Here is an 18,860-nt window from a genome sequence, read left to right as displayed (position 1 = left end):
GGATTCTGAGTTTGGAGGGTGATTTCTTTTCTAATATTGTCTTTTCTTTGTTGTAGCAAATGTGAGCAGACTAAATATTGAAAACTGTTAACTATACAGTGTGTGGTACTAACCAAACATATAGTGTGTTCTCAAGCACCCTCCATCTGTGGTTCCACGTATACTTCTCTTTAATTGTATTAATCTGTGTATTGTATGGAAAATATGAAATATTGATGTAGACTTGCCTAGTGATCAGGCTTTGATTAAGCTTTGTAGGCACAGCCCTGCTACTGGGGGTGGGGAGTGCAGAAGTGGGGAGGGAGCCACAGTTCCTCAGGGGAACTCTACAGTGTACTCTATCTTAGGGACATGTAATGCCTTGTGTAGCTCCTAGGTTGTGCAGAGCTTGTGTTCCTGGTACTATTTTCCTGCTGTATGAGGTGCATTTTACTCTCTCTATGTGGCAGTGGGGGGCTATACAGAAAACATTATTATTGGGGGGCCCCTTTCTGGATATAAATGGTCCCTTCTGTGTATTGACTTATGGTGCATGATCTGGTCCCATGCTTTTAATTTTGTGTGTTCGTGTTTATCTCCAGGATGCACTGAGTGTAAAAAACTGCAGTGATCTTATTTCTGTGGATCAACGGCAAGTGCTCTGCAGACCACCATGGTTCCAGACAAATCTGAGAATTGGCGCTCTGCAAAACCAGAAATCCTGCTGTTACCTCACAGCTTGTGAAATTCACCTTTCTCTGCATGAAGCCCCAACTAATCAGACTTTGTGCAGGGAATTCCATGAGAAGAGCTTGTAGTTCTCCTCCACGCCTACCTATGAGCTCGAGCTGAAATCGTAGCCTCTAGTCGACATTCTCTCTTTTCCATTCTCCATTTTATCACTCATTCTTTGCTAATAGTGTATTACAATTATATTTCTTCTGTCACACAAGAGTACCATACCACCAAGCTATTTTAATATTTCACACAATCCTCCTTTGTGTTATATATAGCTTTTCCCATCTTTAGAGCAGTTTCTCTGATAGATGTTTTCCTTTATTTGACATAGAGCACCAAGAAAATGTAATACTGTTGCACTTTTATATAAATTCTTTACTTAACTAATGGGACCAATCAAAGGCCAGCAATTGCAGACTGAAGCTATTGCATTGTCTAGGAAATATGAAAGATAGGGAACTGCATACTTTCAAATGTGCTGAAGTAGTTCTGTGGAGTTACTCACAGGTGGCTGGAATTAAATTGACTAAGTGGTTTCTCCAAGCACAGCACCTGTCATATCTTGTCTTCTTTTCATATCTTCAAAGATATGAAAGTCATAAAACCAAACCCAGGAAGGGTCAGAAGTCAGCAGCTTCTTTGATTGATGTTTTGTCATATTTTGGCTCATTACCTCACCAAGTATTTTCTCTACTAAATCTCAACATTTATGAACCTGTGCAAAATAAATATTATTAAAAAGTAGGCAAGAGGGTCAGAGAGGATCTAAACAAGATGCATGAATCAAGCCCTTATGCCTCCAGGATGCACTCAAAATAAAAGGTACAATAGAGATTACATTCACAATAATTGTTATATATTTCTTTGACCTTACAGTGGCTGGAAACATTGTTCAAGGAAATATTTTTTGCTGCTGTGTACAGAAGAATCTTTTTAATGAACACCATAGGGTTTACTGATGGCTCTTAATGAATAAGGAACTAGTGTCCTGCAGGTAAATTGCCACCTATCTTTAGAAATAAACCAATCAATGAAGGTGATGTATAGAATGATAGAGTTATATGCACTTCTCCAAATAAGAAAACAAATTTATCAATGTCCTTAATGTTGTATATGAAGGACACTTCAGGAGCTGGCAAAAACTCAGTTGGACTCCTGTTTTAGATCCTAAGGATCAATAACAGCAGTTAAACTAAGATTTAGTGACTGCTATAAACAGTTGCAGCCTCAATATTCAAAGAAACGAAACATTGTCTCAACAAAAAACAAACAAAAAAAATCTCTGATGTTTGTTTCAATCTTTTGCCATTTATTTTCAAAAGACAATTTATGGCTTTCAAAAAAAAGAAAAGGAAAGAAAAAAGAAATCTCTTATGGATGCTATTGTAACATCCTGTGTTAAATACTGTAAAAGATTAATTGATTTTAATAAGAACTTTAAACACCTGATAACATGCAATAGAAACCTGTTAAATTAATATGTTTGTGCAAACAAATTAAAACTCCTTAAATAGATCTATTCCCTTCTGAGGTAATTGCAGTGGGCTCTGCTGTTTTGTGGGATTTAGTGTTCTGTATCATGGATGTGGTGTCTGTGAAACCTATTCCTTTAAAAATATATAGCACCTGTCATCCTTAAAGAAACCAAAATGCTGCATAAGTGTATGTATAGGGATTACTTCATCCACCACTCAAATGCAGGAGAACAGGAACACAGGCCATGCATAGAGCCCAACAGTGAGAGGACTGAGACATTTTGTCAAAGCACACAAGGGCAAACCCCTTCTGTTATGAAAAGTGCCCTGGGCTCTTATATGTCTGTGTGTCATATGGAGCCATGAGTGTCTAAGTGGGGAGTTCTGCTTAGAAACTGACAGCATGATATGAGGTGTTGTAGTAGCCTTGTCTCACTCACCAACAGAAGTTTGTCCAATAAAAGATATTACCTCACCCATCTTATCTCTTTAGCATGATATGAATCCTTTGTTCATTAGATCTCACCTGAAAGCTCTGTCTCACCCCATGCAGTAATTTGTATGGAACTTTAATTTATCTATCTGAGAAGGATGAATGACTGAATTAATCCTACTGGGACTTGAACCTGTGTTCCCACAGGGCTGTCAAGCGATTAAAAAAATTAATCGCAATTGCACGATTAATCGTGCTCTTAAACAAAAATAGAACACCATGTATTTATATATTTGTGGATGCTTTCTACATTTTCAAATATATTGATTTCAATTACAACACAGACTACAAAGTGTCCAGTGCTCACTTTATATTTATTTTTGATTGCAAATATTTTCACAGTAAAAAACCAAAGAAATTGAATTTTTCAATTCATCTAATACAAGTACTGTAGTACAATCTCTTTATCATGAAAGTTGAACTTAGAAATGTAGAATTATGTACAAAACCCCCTACATTCAAAAATAAAACAATGTAAAACTTTAGAGCCTACAAGTCCACTCAGTCCTACTTCAGCCAATCGCTCAGACAAACAAGTTTGTTCACAATTTACAGGAGATAATGTTGCCCGCTTCTTGTTTTCAAGAAAGTGAAAACAGAAGTTCACATGGCACTGTTGTAACAGGCGTCACAAGATAGTTATTTGCCTGATGAGCTAAAGATTGTCCCTTCATGCTTCAACCACCATCCCAGAGGACATGCATCCATGCTGCATGAAGCAGGCAGCAGTATCTCCCATAAATGTAAACAAACGTGTTTGTCTTAGCGATTGGTTAAACAAGAGGTAGGACTGAGTGGACTTGTAGGTGCTAAAGTTTTAAATTGTTTTGTTTTTGAGTGCACTTATGTAACAAAAAAAATCTACATTTGTAAGTTACACTTTCACAATAAGGAGATTGCACTATAGTACTTGTATTAGGTGAATTGAAAAATACAGTTTCTTTTGTTTATCATTTTTACAGTGCAAACAAATATTTGTAATAAAAATAATAATATAAAGTGAGCACGGTACACTTTGTATTCTGTGTTGTAATAGAAATCAATATATTTGAAAATGTAGAAAAACATCAAAAATATTTAATAAATTTCAGTTGGTAATCTATTGTTTAACAGTGCAATTAATCATGATTAATTTTTTTAATTGTAATTAATTTTTTTGAGTTAATCATGTGAGTTAACTGCGACTAATCGACAGCCCTAGTTCCCACATATTTCAGATTTGACATTAGACTACTGTCTCCTCCCCTACAGTCTAGTCTTTCTATTATAAAATAAAATATTGTTTCCTTATGATTCTTAGATGTTTTCTTTTTTTCAATATTGCAATGCAGATGGCATTTCATGCATATGGGTAGCATATATAAGGGAAGAAACAAGTCTGAGGAAGGAAATTAAGGATTACTTTCTATGTGAGAAATATAACAGATTACAAATCCTCAAGTATTCTGACTCAAAGGAGTCAGGAGTAGAGTGAAAATATGATTTCATGTGTTTTAAATGTACATTTATTGTTCCTGTTGCTTCTAGCAAATTGCATTAGGCAATTTACAGTAGCTAACATAAAACCAAATTGTACAATAAATACTGAATTGAATATTTTATAGTGCTTTTCCCTTGAGTGTATGTCTCCAGTTTCTGAGTGTTGGGATTTTTTTAGCCTATTTAAAGAAGCCCTTTCTCAAGGCAACGCTCTAGCAGTGAACTAATGTAATATTGGTATTAGTGCCCTGTATCCGAAGTGTAAAGAAATAGTTTCTAACTCCCGTTTTTAAAAAAAAGTAATCACAGAGCTTAGGATGGGAGCTTGCTTTATTATCATTGTGCTTTTCTTTGCATTGATATAGTAGGCAACAAATATACATGGACATCTTATGAGAAGGTTGCACTTTTGCAGTTGGTTAGATGGAAGATAATTACATCAGAAACCTACAGTATTAGAATTAAGTTACGGGAAACTTACTGTTAGATGTTTGAGGGGTAGCCGTGTTAGTTTGTAACAGCAAAAAGAACGAGGAGGACTTGTGGCACCTTAGAGACTAACACATTTATTTGGGCATAAGCTTTCATGGGTGAAACCCAGGAAAGCTTATGCCCAAATAAATGTGTTAGTCTCTAAGGTGCCACAAGCACTCGTCATTCTTTTTGTTAGATGTTATCTGAAAGCCGAACACTGTACTAGAGCTGGTAAAAAAAAAAAAAAATTCTGACAAAAAATGTGGTTTCATCAAATGAAATGTTTTAGAGAAAATGTTGGTTTTGACAGAATTCCTCAATTTTGAATGTTTGTTTCATTTCAATTTTCAAGAACAATTTTTTTAATAACTGGAATTTTTGTTTTCCCCCCTTCCCTACTTGTCTGCCTCTGAATGCAACAGAGTGAATGATATCTAGGGATTTGTTTTTATTCTTTTTCAGTTTTCCTTTTTTTCAGTCTGCAACTTTTCAAAATGTCTCCTACTTTGGAAAAGTCAGAGTGGAAGAAGGAAAAAAAGAAACTCTGTAACCTTGTCACTCTGTAATTTTGCAAATGTTAGAGAAGTTATAAGAACTCAGAGTTGAAATAGGAAAAAAATAAAAGACGGGGGAGGGAGCCCTAGATATCATTCATTTCTTTGCACCCAAAAGGAAAAAAATGGGTGGGGGAAGAAACTTTAAAAAGATATTTGCAAAAAATATTTTAAAAAAATGATACTATTCCATTTTGAGCTCTTCAAAAGGGAAACAAATTCAAGATGGCAAATTGTTTTGTGAAATGTTTTTTGCATTTTTTTTTTACCAGCTATCGATAGTATTGGCTCTCTGCTGTTGCTGCTAAGGATTCTCCAAGGCCCTGCTCCTGCTCCCACTGAAATCAATAGCAAAACTCCCACTGACGCCAGTGGTGCAAGATCAAGCTCTAAGGGCCAGGTTTTCAGCTGGGGTAAACTGGCAGAACTCCATTGTCTCCAAGCGAAGGATTGGCCTTAAATATTTTTATAACCTGAAGTACCCCAAGCAGCTTCACTATACAACAGACGGTACTTCTGGGTCATAATCAACTGGTCAGCTTTTCTCATATAACAGTGTCATTTCTGGACCGGCTGTTTTTTAGATTATGATTTCTTGGAATGGTTTCCATATGATAACTATACCATTTTGTAGTGTAAGTGAAGAGCAAAAACTTTAACACATCCTCTAGGTTTGTAGATACCTGCATTTTTCTTGTCCCTGTTTGGTCCATATCTAGAATTAAGTCGCCATGCATGTGGTTTCATTCTCTGGACATTTAAGTATTTTCAGTAGATATTCATAACTTGTTATGAAGTTCACTCAGTAATATTTCTGTGATTATCAAATATCTGTGTCTGAATAAATTATATTCACTTGGCCGTATGATCGGATAGGATATCTGTCCAACAATATAAGCTATTTTGTAACCTGGGGGAGGCAACAGCAAAGATATTATTTGAAAAAGAAGGATGTTCAACCAAAATACTGCATGAAAAAGCTTTTCTGGGTCTATAACAGCAGGGCATAGAAAGGCAGAAAGTCTTAAATAACAGGTTGGTTATGTTTTTACAGAAAATAATTTTGGATTTTTTCCCATAGTAACTCAATTTTCTGAACACTGTTTTCATGGGGAAGAAATTGCATTTTTGCTGTATTCCCAGAGTGAGCACCTGTTATTGTTCCATTGTATTTATCATCTCTTTAATCTCTGTGCATTTTTCCTTGTGCCTATGTACTAAAGATGAACCCTCTCAGTCTGGTAACGTTCCGCTATTTGAATTCAGGTGAAAAAATATAAAATACATTAATCCAGATATATAAAAGGCTGTGGTAATGAAAAGAATCATACAGAGATAACTGTGGGTACATGGATGTTTCCTTTCATTACAGGTGAACGTTTTGCTTTACAATAACATGGCAATGTAATCTCATTTATATGCTACCTGTTTGTTTTTCGTAAGTAGGCATAAAGTATATTTCTATTTCTTTGGTCAAATTCTGCTCTCAGTTAAATCCATGTAGTCTCATTGAAATCAATGGAGTAGCATGGGTGAAAATTAGAGGAAAATTTGGTCCGTGTCAGTGATTCAAATTTATCTTCTCATTGTTCATTCTTAGGTCCACAGCACGTTTTAAAGCCTGATCCTGGAGACCGTAGTCACGTGAGTAGCATTACTTGCATGAGTAGAGTAATCAGTTTGATAGCATCATTTGTGAGAGTTAGGTTTGCACAATGAGGCCTGAAGTTCAACCCTGATATGATGAGACTAAGTAAGCAATTTTAGAAAGATAATATCAGCCAATTGATTAATCAGTAAGTACAACAAAACATAGGATATATAAATGTCTAACTTTCCAAACATATCTAAGGATTATAGGATCAGAATTAGTGATGAACAGTCCTTGAAAGCTTTGTATATTCTGTATGGGAAAATATTCAAAAGTTTAGCTGTTTATTTCATGTTTATCAAAATCTATTTAGGTTGGCTCTTCAGTTAGTAGGTAGTGAGTATAGCATGGATACACTAACCATTTGTTAACTAGGATATATTTGAGTGGAGTGGAGTTTGGAGGTTAAACTCTTATGAGATTGTAGTTTTGACAAAGCTTGAAATACAATGAAAAATACAATAAAAGTACACTTCTAATCTTAAAACCATCAGGAAGTGCTTAGACCCATGGGGATTAAAGTGACTTGAATTTTTTAGTTTGGGTTTTGAATGAAGTTATAAAAATTAGATTCTATTTTATCCAAATTTGTTTTCCTATCACTAATGAGACTATGTGATAGATAGCACTTCTGAGTGTAGTTGGTGTATAATTTGATATGTTGATCACTTTAGATACACAGTTTCATATCAGTAGGAAACTCTTTTAGATCTGCTGTGGATGGAATTGCCAAACTATTTTCTTAGAATTATGTAGATTATTGCTGGCATTTCTGAGAAAACTGTTGTAGACTATGCATTTATTAACATTTCTAAACGTGTGCATGTTATACTGTATGCATCTACACATAAAATCAATATTATTTATTTAAGCTTTTTAACATGATTGACAAACTGGTTATTGTTTCTGCCTTGAAGTGCCTTCAAGTGTATAATATTAGCCACTGACTCACACTTGCTAGTTTTGATTTAAACATGTACCTTCTTGATTCTCTTCCCTCAAGGCAGCAGCATATAGATTATATTTTCTATCAAATCAATACTTTTTTTTTTATAATTGAGGCACAGGTGAAATGTATAGTAGGTTTCTAAACATGAGTATGTATATTATAAAAAAAGCCAAGGAATGTTTAACTATTCTGATGAATACAACTATAAAGTACACACATTTTAAATCTCTTAGCAGAATTATGTTTTCCTAAACCACAATGTGGAATTGCATATAGAGTGATGATGAAAAATGCAACAGAAAACTGGAAGTTCTTTTGAGCTGAAAAGCTCCTTAAATTCTCAAATGTAATAGATTAAAAAGTAAATATTCTGATTTATTTTAACCCTGGTACTGCATAGAAATGGTGGTGATGGAATTCCTTGCTGCTGTGAAAATCAGATCAAAATGTTGTGATGATTTTAAAAATTGACAAATTGAGAAAAACTTTATTTAATTTTTTGAAGGGATGGATCTGACAGTAATGTCGGTTATATACACCAGAAAAATCAATGAAATAACTTTTACCTTCTTTTTGGTCCCTTGCCATAAACATGTGTAATAAGTCAACTTGACTGGCTGAGCAAACAGTGATCCTACCAGCCCCCTGTCTGTCTTTCAATTCCCTAACCTTACGGGCAAGAGCCAAAGAACAGCCAGTTTATTTATATTTGCTCTCTGCAATCTCCTTTACTTTTAGACTGGCTTTTTTTTCCCCATAAAAATATAAATGATAGCTTTTACAGAATGCCCTTTTTGCACAGCAGTTCCTGAATTCCTCTTGGCTAGGCACAGTGTATAGTAAAATAGTGCCTTTGGCATCTCACCTTCTGATCACTGCTAATACCTATCCTATAGGGTTGACAAGCATAGTATACTTAAACTGCCATAGGCTATGACTGAGTCCTTTATACACGTTTAAAACTGTGCTTAGAAGTAGAGAAAGGAAACTGTGCCTTTTATTTTGGTGTCACAAAACAGTCCATCAGGTAAGCAGGTGGGAGGTCAGATCTCTGCTAGCAAGTGTTGAGTTTGGTAAGTCAGTGGCATTTGTAGGATATCTGGTTTCTTTATTGCAAAAGGCTATCATTTAAATCTTAATCTGAAACTGGAATGTTTCAGAGTAGCAGCCGTGTTAGTCTGTGAGCGCAAAAAGAAAAGGAGTACTTGTGGCACCTAGTCTCTAAGGTGCCACAAGTACTCCTTTTCTTTTTGTTGAAACTGGAATGGAATTCGTGGATAAAAGCTATTCTTCCAATCCTTATTGCCATCCATACATTATAATCATCACTAATTCCAAGAAGGTCCCTAGTAAATGATTACATTACACCCTGGTTAGCTTGTGTTTCTTGCCCTACAATATATTTTTGTTTTGTTTTGCTGTCTTCTGTGAATAACTCCGTAGTTTATCTTACTAATTGACAGCTTTCAAGCATCACTGGATAGCGTGAGAACTCACCTGGGGAGTGAGAAATGAACTATTAAAACATTAAAATAAGGAAACATTTTGGGTACTTTCTATCATTATATCTTTGAAATTTGGAAGTTTATTTGCAGTGAAACACAGCAAGTTAGAATACTGTAGATAATCTCTAATTTTAAAATGGTAAAGAAAACAATCAGTATTTTGGGCTAGATTGTACATTTAGGCACGGCCTTGTGAAAGGGCTTGTGCATAAATTGCAGCAGCTCCGGTGTTGCTTTACATAAGAATGGCATACATACTGGGTCAGACCAATGATCCATCTAGCCCGGTATCCTGTCTTCCAACAGTGGCCAGTGCTTCAGAGGGAATGAACAGAACAGAGCAATTTTTGAGTGATCCTCCCCCAGTTTGAGTCATCCAATCCCAGCTTCTGGCAGTTGGAGGTTTAGGGACACTCAGAACATGAGGTTGTATCCCTAACCAACTTGGCTAAAGTAGTCATTGGTGGACCTATCCTCCATGAACTTATCTAATTCTTATTTGAACGCAGTTATACTTTTGGTTTTCACAACATCCCCGGGCAATGATTTCCTCAGGCTGACTGTTGTTTTGTGAAACAGTGTACTTCCTTTTGCTTGTTTTAAATCTGCTGCCTATTAATTTCATCAGATGACCCCTGGTCCTTGTGTTATGTGAAAAAATTCTCTTTCTCCCCACCATGCATGATTTTACAGATCTCTATCATATCCCCCGTGAGTCGTCTCTTTTCCAAGCTGAACAGCTCCAGTCTTTTTAATCTCTCTTCTTACGGAAGCTTTTCCATCCCCCTGATCAATTTTGTTCCCTTCTCTGTACTTTTTTCCAATTCTAAATTATCTTTTTTGAGATGAGAGAACCCAGAACTTCATGCAGTATTCAAGTGTGGTCATACATGGATTTATGTATTGGCATTATGATATTTTTTGTTTTATTATCTGTTCCTTTCCAAATGGCTCCTAACGTTCTGTTAGCTTTTTTGACTACTGCTGCACACTGAGCAGATGTTTTCAGAGAACTATCCACAATGACTCCACAATTTCTTTCTTGAGTGGTAACAGCTGATTTAGACCCCATCATTTTGTATGTATAGTTGGGATTATGTTTTCCAGTGTGTATTATTTTGCATTCATCAACACTGAATTTCATCTGCCATTTTATTGCTCAGCCATGCAGTTTGAGATCCCCTTGTAACTCTTCACAGTCAATTTGGACTAAACTATCTTGAGTAATTGTTTCCTCTGCAAATTTTGCCACCTCACTGTTCCCTTTTCCAGATCATTTATGATTATGTTGAACAGCACTGCTCGCAGTACAGATCCTTGGCCCCAGTATTTACCTCTCTCCATTTATTCTTATAATTTGTTCCTGTTTTTTAACCAATTACTGATCCTTGAGTCAGCTTTGGATTTATCCATCTTGAGTAATTTTGTATAGTCTGCAAAATTTGCCACCTCACTGTTCACACTCTTTTCCAAATCATTTATAAAAATTTGTGAACAGCACTGGTCCCAGTACAGATCCTTGAAGGACCTTTGATATTTATCTCTCTCCATTGTGAGAACTGACTATATAATCCTACCTTTTGTTTCTTACCTTTTATACAGTTACTGATCTATGAGAGGACCTTCCCTCTTATCCCATGACTGCTTAGTTTGCTTAAGAGCGTTTGGTGAGTGATCTTGTCAAAGGCTTTTTGAACATCCAGATACATTAGATTGACTGGATCACTCTTCTCCTCATGCTTGTTGACTCCCTCAAAGAACTCTAATAGAGTAGTGAATCATGATTTCTCTTTACAAAAGTCACGTTGGCTCTTCCCCAACATATCATGTTCATCTATGTGTCTATGTGATGGAGTGTACTCCAGGCCCTTTGAGGCCCCCTGCTGGAGGCCTCATGGTCCTACCATACTCTGCCCCAGAAAAGGAGCACTGAAGGTGGGTCCTCCAGGCTTGCCTAGAGAGGCTGTAGGGAAGCAGCCAATCAGAGTGCAGCAGATTCAGTTAAATAGACTTGCAGGGCCTGAGCAGATCAGTTCATGGCAGAAACCAGAGGAGCAAGGAAAAAGTGCTCCTTGCTGGTTGCTGGATCATAAGGGATGTCAAGGTTCCTCCCCCACTCTGAACTCTAGGGTACAGATGTGGGGACCTGCATGAAAAACCTCCTAAGCTTATATTTACCAGCTTAGGTCAAAACTTCCCCAAGGTACAAAACATTCCACCCTTTGTCCTTGGATTGGCCGCTACCACCACCAAACTAATACTGGTTACTGGGGAAGAGCTGTTTGGACACGTCTTTCCCCCAAAATACTTCCCAAAACCTTGCACCCCACTTCCTGGACAAGGTTTGGTAAAAAGCCTCACCAATTTGCCTAGGTGACTACAGACCCAGACCCTTGGATCTTAAGAACAATGAACAATCCTCCCAACACTTGCACCCCCCCCCTTTCCTGGGAAATGTTGGATAAAAAGCCTCACCAATTTGCATAGGTGACCACAGACCCAAACCCTTGGATCTGAGAACAATGAAAAAGCATTCAGTTTTCTTACAAGAAGACTTTTAATAAAAATAGAAGTAAATAGAAATAAAGAAATCCCCCCTGTAAAATCAGGATGGTAGATACCTTACAGGGTAATTAGATTCAAAACATAGAGAACCCCTCTAGGCAAAACCTTAAGTTACAAAAAAGATACACAGACAGAAATAGTTATTCTATTCAGCACAATTCTTTTCTCAGCCATTTAAAGAAATCATAATCTAACACGTACCTAGCTAGATTACTTACTATGCAGGAAATAGCCCGACTTGATTATGTAAAGAGTTGTCACTTTGGATGGGCTATCACCAGCAGGAGAGTGAATTTGTGTGGGGGGGTGGAGGGTGAGAAAACCTGGATTTGTGCTGGAAATGGCCCACCTGTTGTTCACTTTAGATAAGCTATTACCAGCAGGACAGTGGGGTGGGAGGAGGTATTGTTTCATATTCTCTGTGTGTATATAAAGTCTGCTGCAGTTTCCACGGTATACATCTGATGAAGTGAGCTGTAGCTCACGAAAGCTCATGCTCAAATAAATTGGTTAGTCTCTAAGGTGCCACAAGTACTCCTTTTCTTTTTTAAAAGTTCTAAGACTCCATTCCTGGTCTATCCCCGGCAAAGACAGAATATAGACAGACACACAGACCCTTTGTTTCTCTCCCTCCTCCCAGCTTTTGAAAGTATCTTGTCTCCTCATTGGTCACTTTGGTCAGGTGCCAGCGAGGTTACCTTTAGCTTCTTAACCCTTTACAGGTGAGAGGAGCTTTCCCCTGGCCAGGAGGGATTTCAAAGGGGTTTACCCTTCCCTTTATATTTATGACAAGGGAGAACCAGAAGGCGGGTTCTGATAATAATGTCATGCCATGAGGGAGAACTTCAGCACTGAGGTAATCGTGAAGAGGAAGTGGCCCAGGGAATAGCAGCAGCAACAAAAACAGAGTGAAAGAAAACAGCACGTGGCTGCTATTTGTAGGGTCCCTGAATCGGGACCTGGAGTAGTGGGCAGGCTCTGGTCACTCCAGCCATCCCTGGGGAAATGGCCTAAACCAGAAGAAGGGGGTAAGACTCAGTACTAAAAGCCTGAGAAAGGGGCAAGATTTTAAACAGGTCAGTGAGAACCGCTGAGGACAAAGTCTCCATGGACGAAGCGGGGTAGACATGGACTTAAAGCTAGCCCAGAAGGGGCTGCGAACTGAGCCCAGAGACAGGACTGCAGACATTATCAAGGGCACAGGGACAGGCCCTGTTGGACCTTTTACCCTGAAAGGGGTTTGTTCATTCATGCCTTTGACTGTGTGACTTAGCCAGAGGGCTGAACCACTGAAGATTTACCTGTTGAGGTTAACAGCCGACAGGGTGTGCTGGGAGCAGAGAGAGAGAGCGTCAGAGAGAGTGCAAGTTCACACCCTTTGACAAGAGGTGAGTGCACCCCAACACAGTCTGATAATTCTGTCCATTACTATAGTTTCAACTACTTGGTGGGTACTGAAGTTAGGCTTACTGGCCTGTAATTGCTAGGATTGCCTCTGGAGCTTTTTGTAAAAATCAGTGATGCATTAGCCACCCCCCACTCAGCTGGTATAGAGGTGTATTTAAGTGATAGGTTACATACCACAGTTAATAGTTCTGCAATTTCATATATGAGTTCCTTCAAAACTCTTGGGTGAACACCAGCTAGTCCTGGGGACTCATTATAGTTTAATTTATCAATTTTTTTTCCAAAATCTCCTCTCAGTCTGGGACAATTCCTCAGATTTGTCACCTAAAAATAATGGCTCACATGTGGGGATCTCCCCCAAATCCTCTGCAGTGAAGACTGATGGAAAGAATTGATTTAGCTTCTCCACAGTGGGCTTGATCTTCCTTGAGCACTCCTGTAGCACCTTGATCATCTAGTGGCCCCATGGACTGTTTGGCAGACTTCCTGCTTCTCAAGTACTTAAAAAAACATTGCTGTTAGTTTTTGTGTCCTTGGCTCTGCAAATTCTTTCTTGGCCTGCCTTATTATACTTTCTTACTTGGCTTGCCAAACTTTATGCTTCCTTGTATTTTTCTCACTGGTATTTGACTTTCAGTTCTTAATGAATGCCTTTTTGCCTCAGACTGCCTCTTTTACTCTGCTGGTTAGCCCCATTGGCTTTTTTTTTTTTTGGTCCCCTTGCTGTTTTTTGATATATATTTAATTTGCTCCTCTATTATGGTGTTTTTAAATAGTTTTCATGAATTTTCAGGCATTTCGCTCTAGTAATTGTTCCTTTCAATTTCTGTTTAACTAGTTACCTTTTTGGGTAGTTTCCCTTTTTGAAATGAAATGCTACTGTGGTGGGTTTCTTTGGCATTTATTTCCCATACAAGGATGTTACATTTAATTACATTATGGTCACTATTACTGAGTGGTTCAGCTATATTAACCTCTTGGACCATCTCCTGTGCTCCATTTAGGAGTAAATCAATAATTGCCTCTCCCCTTCTGGGTTCCAGAGCAAGCCGCTCCAAGAAGCAATTATTTATTATGTCTCAAAATGTTATCTTTGTGTCCCTTCCTAAGGTGATATATACCCAGTCAATATGAGCATAGCTGAAATCCCCCATTATTATTGTGTTTTCTGCCTTTGTAGCCTCGCTAATCTTCCTGAGCATTTCACAGCCACTGTTGGCATCCTGGTTAGGTGGTCCGTAGTATATTCCTACTGCTATACTCTTATTCTTCAAGCATGGAAATTCTATCCATAGAGATTCTATGGTATTATTTGAGTCATTTAAGATTTTTAAAAAGAAAAGGAGTACTTGTGGCACCTTAGAGACTAACCAATTTATTTGAGCATAAGCTTTCGTGAGCTTTATTTGATTCTATGCTTTCTTTTATATATTGTGCCACTCCCCTGAGCAGCATGATTTATTCTGTTCTTCCTATGTATTTTGTACCCTGGTATTACTGTGTCCCATTGATTATCCTCATTCCACCAAGTTTCCGTGATGCCAATTATATGAATATCCTCATTTAATGCCAGGCACTCTAGTTCACCCATCTTATTATTTAGACTTTCAGCATTTGTATATAAGCACTTGTACATTTTGTCAAGATTCAGTAGCTTGCTTTCATCGGTTATATTTAAATGTGACTCTTTTAATCTAAATCTTTGGCTCCTCAAACGAAGGATTAGTGAGAGAGAAGACTGTTGACTTTAAAGTAATGCAGTGCCTTTGTAAATTGATTATATAAATAAATTCAAGCAATATTTTCCAACACACTAGAGATTGATCATAAAAATAATGAAGGGGTGGCATCACTGTTCATACCATTGCCCTCTGATGCCTTACTTTAAAAGATTTCATGCGGCAGAGATGTGCAGTCTATGTGAGTGAAATATCCAATATTTCTGAATTATCTGTCAACATTAAAAATTATAGGCTGCCTCTATTTGTGGATATCAGGGAAGGATCTACTTCCTCTGGGTAGCTGCAAAGATAAAATAAAGTGGCATTTTTGGAAAGTGATGACAAAAAGATGTGCTATCATTTATGTCCAATTACATTGTTACAATGATAAGATAATTTAACAAAACAAAATGCTGTGTAGTAAATTGCAAGTGTCAGACAAAAGGGTGTACGTTTGGGGGTGCAATTATGGCAGGCCATTAACATTTTTGCCTTAAATATTTTCTTTTTCCCGAAGGTGCAATGAATTGAATACTCTGGGCCAATGCAGGTTCTAGCTATCATTTAAGTCTATTTTGAGGGCTCAAGTGGTGCTTAGACCCAGTGCTTGAACCTCTTCATAGGGGATGAATTTTCACCCACTGTGGTTGTTTTGTACCCTTTATCATTATTGTGCCTGGCAAACTGTAGTTTGGGTCTAGCTAGTCAGACAAATGAACAGGTTGGTAACTACTCTTACACTGGTTTATCCATGTGCCACATGACTGAATCTTTTGTCAATGTTATCTGGGTCAGATTATCCAGATCCATTGGTGTGATGGGGTAGAAAAAGAAAGATGAGGAGTATCCATTTTTATGTTAAGACTTGACTGGTCTAGTTCATGAGGGGAAAAGGAGGGTGAAAAGGTTGTTACTTTCTTCTTAGTGACTTTTTCCAGTGATCAATATCTGAACTTTGCTGACGTCCTTTATGGCTTGAATTTATTCTTTTGCCATGTGAATCAAATGAAGCTGCCAATACTCATTCTTCTCTGTCAGACATTTTACTTATTCTGCAGTCTATGGAAATTTCCAAAACTGTTTTCTGTCATTATTTATGAATCAGTATCTTTTTCTTTTACAAATTGGCTAGGAGGTTTATCAGAAGGACACACATGCTGCACAGTTTACTATCCTGCTACCTCTGCCCAATAACAAAATCTGTAACCCTGGAAAAACTGGGATTATAATTTGTAATCCCTTTACCTAGCTCTTCTGTTTGTTACCAGGTATAATATGTTCAGCTTTTGTGTAGTTTCTAAGGATTGATAATATTGGATACACAGAGTGACTTGCAAAGAAATAGAAATGCCTAGTGTAGGATGTTATATGTTGAAGAGATGGAGCATCTAGGACCTGTTACAAGGTCCAGAGAAGTCAGTGGAGAATTTCCCATTGACTTCAATGGGTTTTGGAACAGGCCTTTTGTTGGGGCCAGTAAGGAGGGTCAAAATTTTCAAAAGCAATTCTGATTTTGGGTGTCCAACCTGAAACCTACTGGGCTCACCATTTGCAGCTTCTATCGACTTCAGCTAGCGTTGTTAGGTGCTAAGAATGTATGTAAATCAGGCCCAAGGTGGCTCATACTGGGCTAGAGCCACCTAGTAATACATGGCTCCTGGAGGTACAGTGCTGCTGGGAAACATGCTGCCAAAGGCAGAGCTTGTAGGGACTGTGAGGTGCTCTGATACTACAATTAATCAAAGCTTTAGATAGAAGTATACAAGATACTATTAGTCTCAGTTAATATTTTCTTAATAATCTTCAATTGTTTGATATGATAACTATCCTAATGAATTGTGTGGATTTTAAAAGGGATTTATTGTATGTGAAATATAAATACCATTTGATAATTTACACTCTATCAAGGATTAACTATGAGGTACATACTGTGTCTCATACATAGCTGAATGTTAGAGGTGTATTCATTTAGGTTTAACAGTCGATGTTAATAATTACACAGTAAGCACCTTTTAAAACATTAATTAAATGGGTATCAAAGATGCAATTCAAAATGTTACCAAGTCTCTTGAGTAATAACTAAATTGTACACTAGAGACATAATATTCAATACACAGTTATGTAACATTATAAAGTTATTTTTTCCTTTTTCACATTGAATACTACTGCTCTTATTTTGCCACTGATCTATTTCAGCCTGGGTTCCAAGGAGAGTCACTATTCAGAGTGTTCCAAAGACAATGACTTTTCTTTTGGGGACAGGACACCCAAGTAAAATACAAATCTCTCATTAAAGGTGACTGGCAAAAAGAAAAGAAATTGGACTTGTCCTTTCTTGCTTCTGTATGATGTATGAAGAAGGCTAGAAAGGTGTCCCTAGGTATCTCTGCCCCATCTGTCCATCCTGCTGCTTTATGGCAGACTCAACCCATGCCATCACTCTGCCAGTGATGTCAGTCTTGATCCCCCGTTTGTCTGTCTTTCCCATAAGAACCGTCAGTGCTTTCCCCAAGGCATTCTTTAAGCTTAGGGAAAAGCTCACAGTCAAAATTTGTGTAGCCCTCACCTTGTCCCCTCAAGTCCCTCTTACAATGCACCTCTGCTGTAATTCATGCAGAAAACTATCATTTAATAATGGCTGGGCAATGTGTGAGTTGCAATCACTGATGTTGATTAGCTACTAATTGTGCACACAGCTTGGCTACGATACAGCATCCTATCACGTTTTGTCACTCTTTCCCCATCCCTGTCTGCCTGTTTGTCTTGTCCACCTGTTATGTCTTATTTTTTAGACTGTAAGTTCTTTGAGCCAAGGACTATGATTTACTATATGCTTAGCCCAATGAACTCCCAGCTTCGCTGAGGTTTCTAGGTACCAGTATGAGGTCAATGTTTAATAATAATTAGTAATAGGACTTTTTCTGAGTGTTTTTTACATTAGCAATTCAGGTCTTGTCTCTCCTGGAAGACCGTGTAGTGGCTGGAGAACTAATGATACAATGACAGCACATGAGACTGAAAGCTGAGTAACAGCTCAGAGGGAAAAAGGAAACAAAATACACTTAAGAATTAAATAGAAACCCACTTTGCAGGTTACTTTTAATACTCACAAACATTAAATACTACTGCAGCAAAGGAATACAGGGAGAAAGTAGGCATTAATTAATTAAGCATGTCCTTGGAAGATGATTCCATCTCCACCTTAAAAAAGCAACAGTTGATCCAGGACACAGCAGCCTGTCTGCTTAGGAACAGAGACAGCCAAGAGTCCATCATCCGCATGCTCTGCTTTCTGTATTGGTTCCTCATTAAATGCTGGGTCACGTTCAAGGTTCAGTCCTTATTTTCCACATAGCTGAGGAGCCACTTCACTCTGCCTCATCATCGGGTCCCATGACAGCTACATTCTGCTGAAACAATGGAATAGTCAACCTCAAGGGTTGAACTGGTGCATGCAGGAGACAGAGCCCTCTCAGTGACTGGTCTGCAAATCAAAAATTAACTCCAAGAAGAGAGATAGGACCCTGAACCTCAGCACTTTTAGGGCAAAAGGCAAACTCCACTTCTTTGACTTTCTCTTCCCATGGTAACGTGTAACAAATCCGGACTGGAAGTTAGAGAGACAGATACTTCATAATTTTGGAAGGCATCCAAATACCACTGTGATTGGGACATTTAAGAGCCTAGATAGATATCTCTCCCCCCTCGGGGTACGTCTACACTGCAACTGGGAGATGTGATTATACCATGTGCATATGTGTCTGAGCTAGCTTTGATTTAAGCTAGCTGGCTAAAAATGGCTGTACAGCCATGGCAACACAGACAGGGACATCTGGGACTCTGCGAATGTGCTTGAGTGGCTAGCCTCTG

The 18,860-nt window shown here is 37.9% G+C and overlaps 1 long non-coding RNA gene across 2 annotated transcripts in view; it reads left to right on the top strand.

The window, feature by feature from the left end:
* The window catches only part of LOC125620736 (uncharacterized), a 328,147-nt gene that overhangs the window by 82,667 nt on the left and 226,620 nt on the right, over nt 1-18,860 (top strand). For both annotated transcript variants that reach the window (XR_012664561.1, XR_007352303.1), the window contains exon 2: nt 6,793-6,836. This is a non-coding gene — a long non-coding RNA (uncharacterized LOC125620736). The remainder of the gene's footprint in view (nt 1-6,792; nt 6,837-18,860) is intronic.

This window comes from Caretta caretta, chromosome 12, assembly GCF_965140235.1.
Source record: "Caretta caretta isolate rCarCar2 chromosome 12, rCarCar1.hap1, whole genome shotgun sequence".
Classification (NCBI taxonomy): domain Eukaryota; kingdom Metazoa; phylum Chordata; order Testudines; family Cheloniidae; genus Caretta; species Caretta caretta.
Note: the sequence above shows the minus strand (reverse complement) of the source record. Positions and strands in the feature narration are given on the sequence as shown.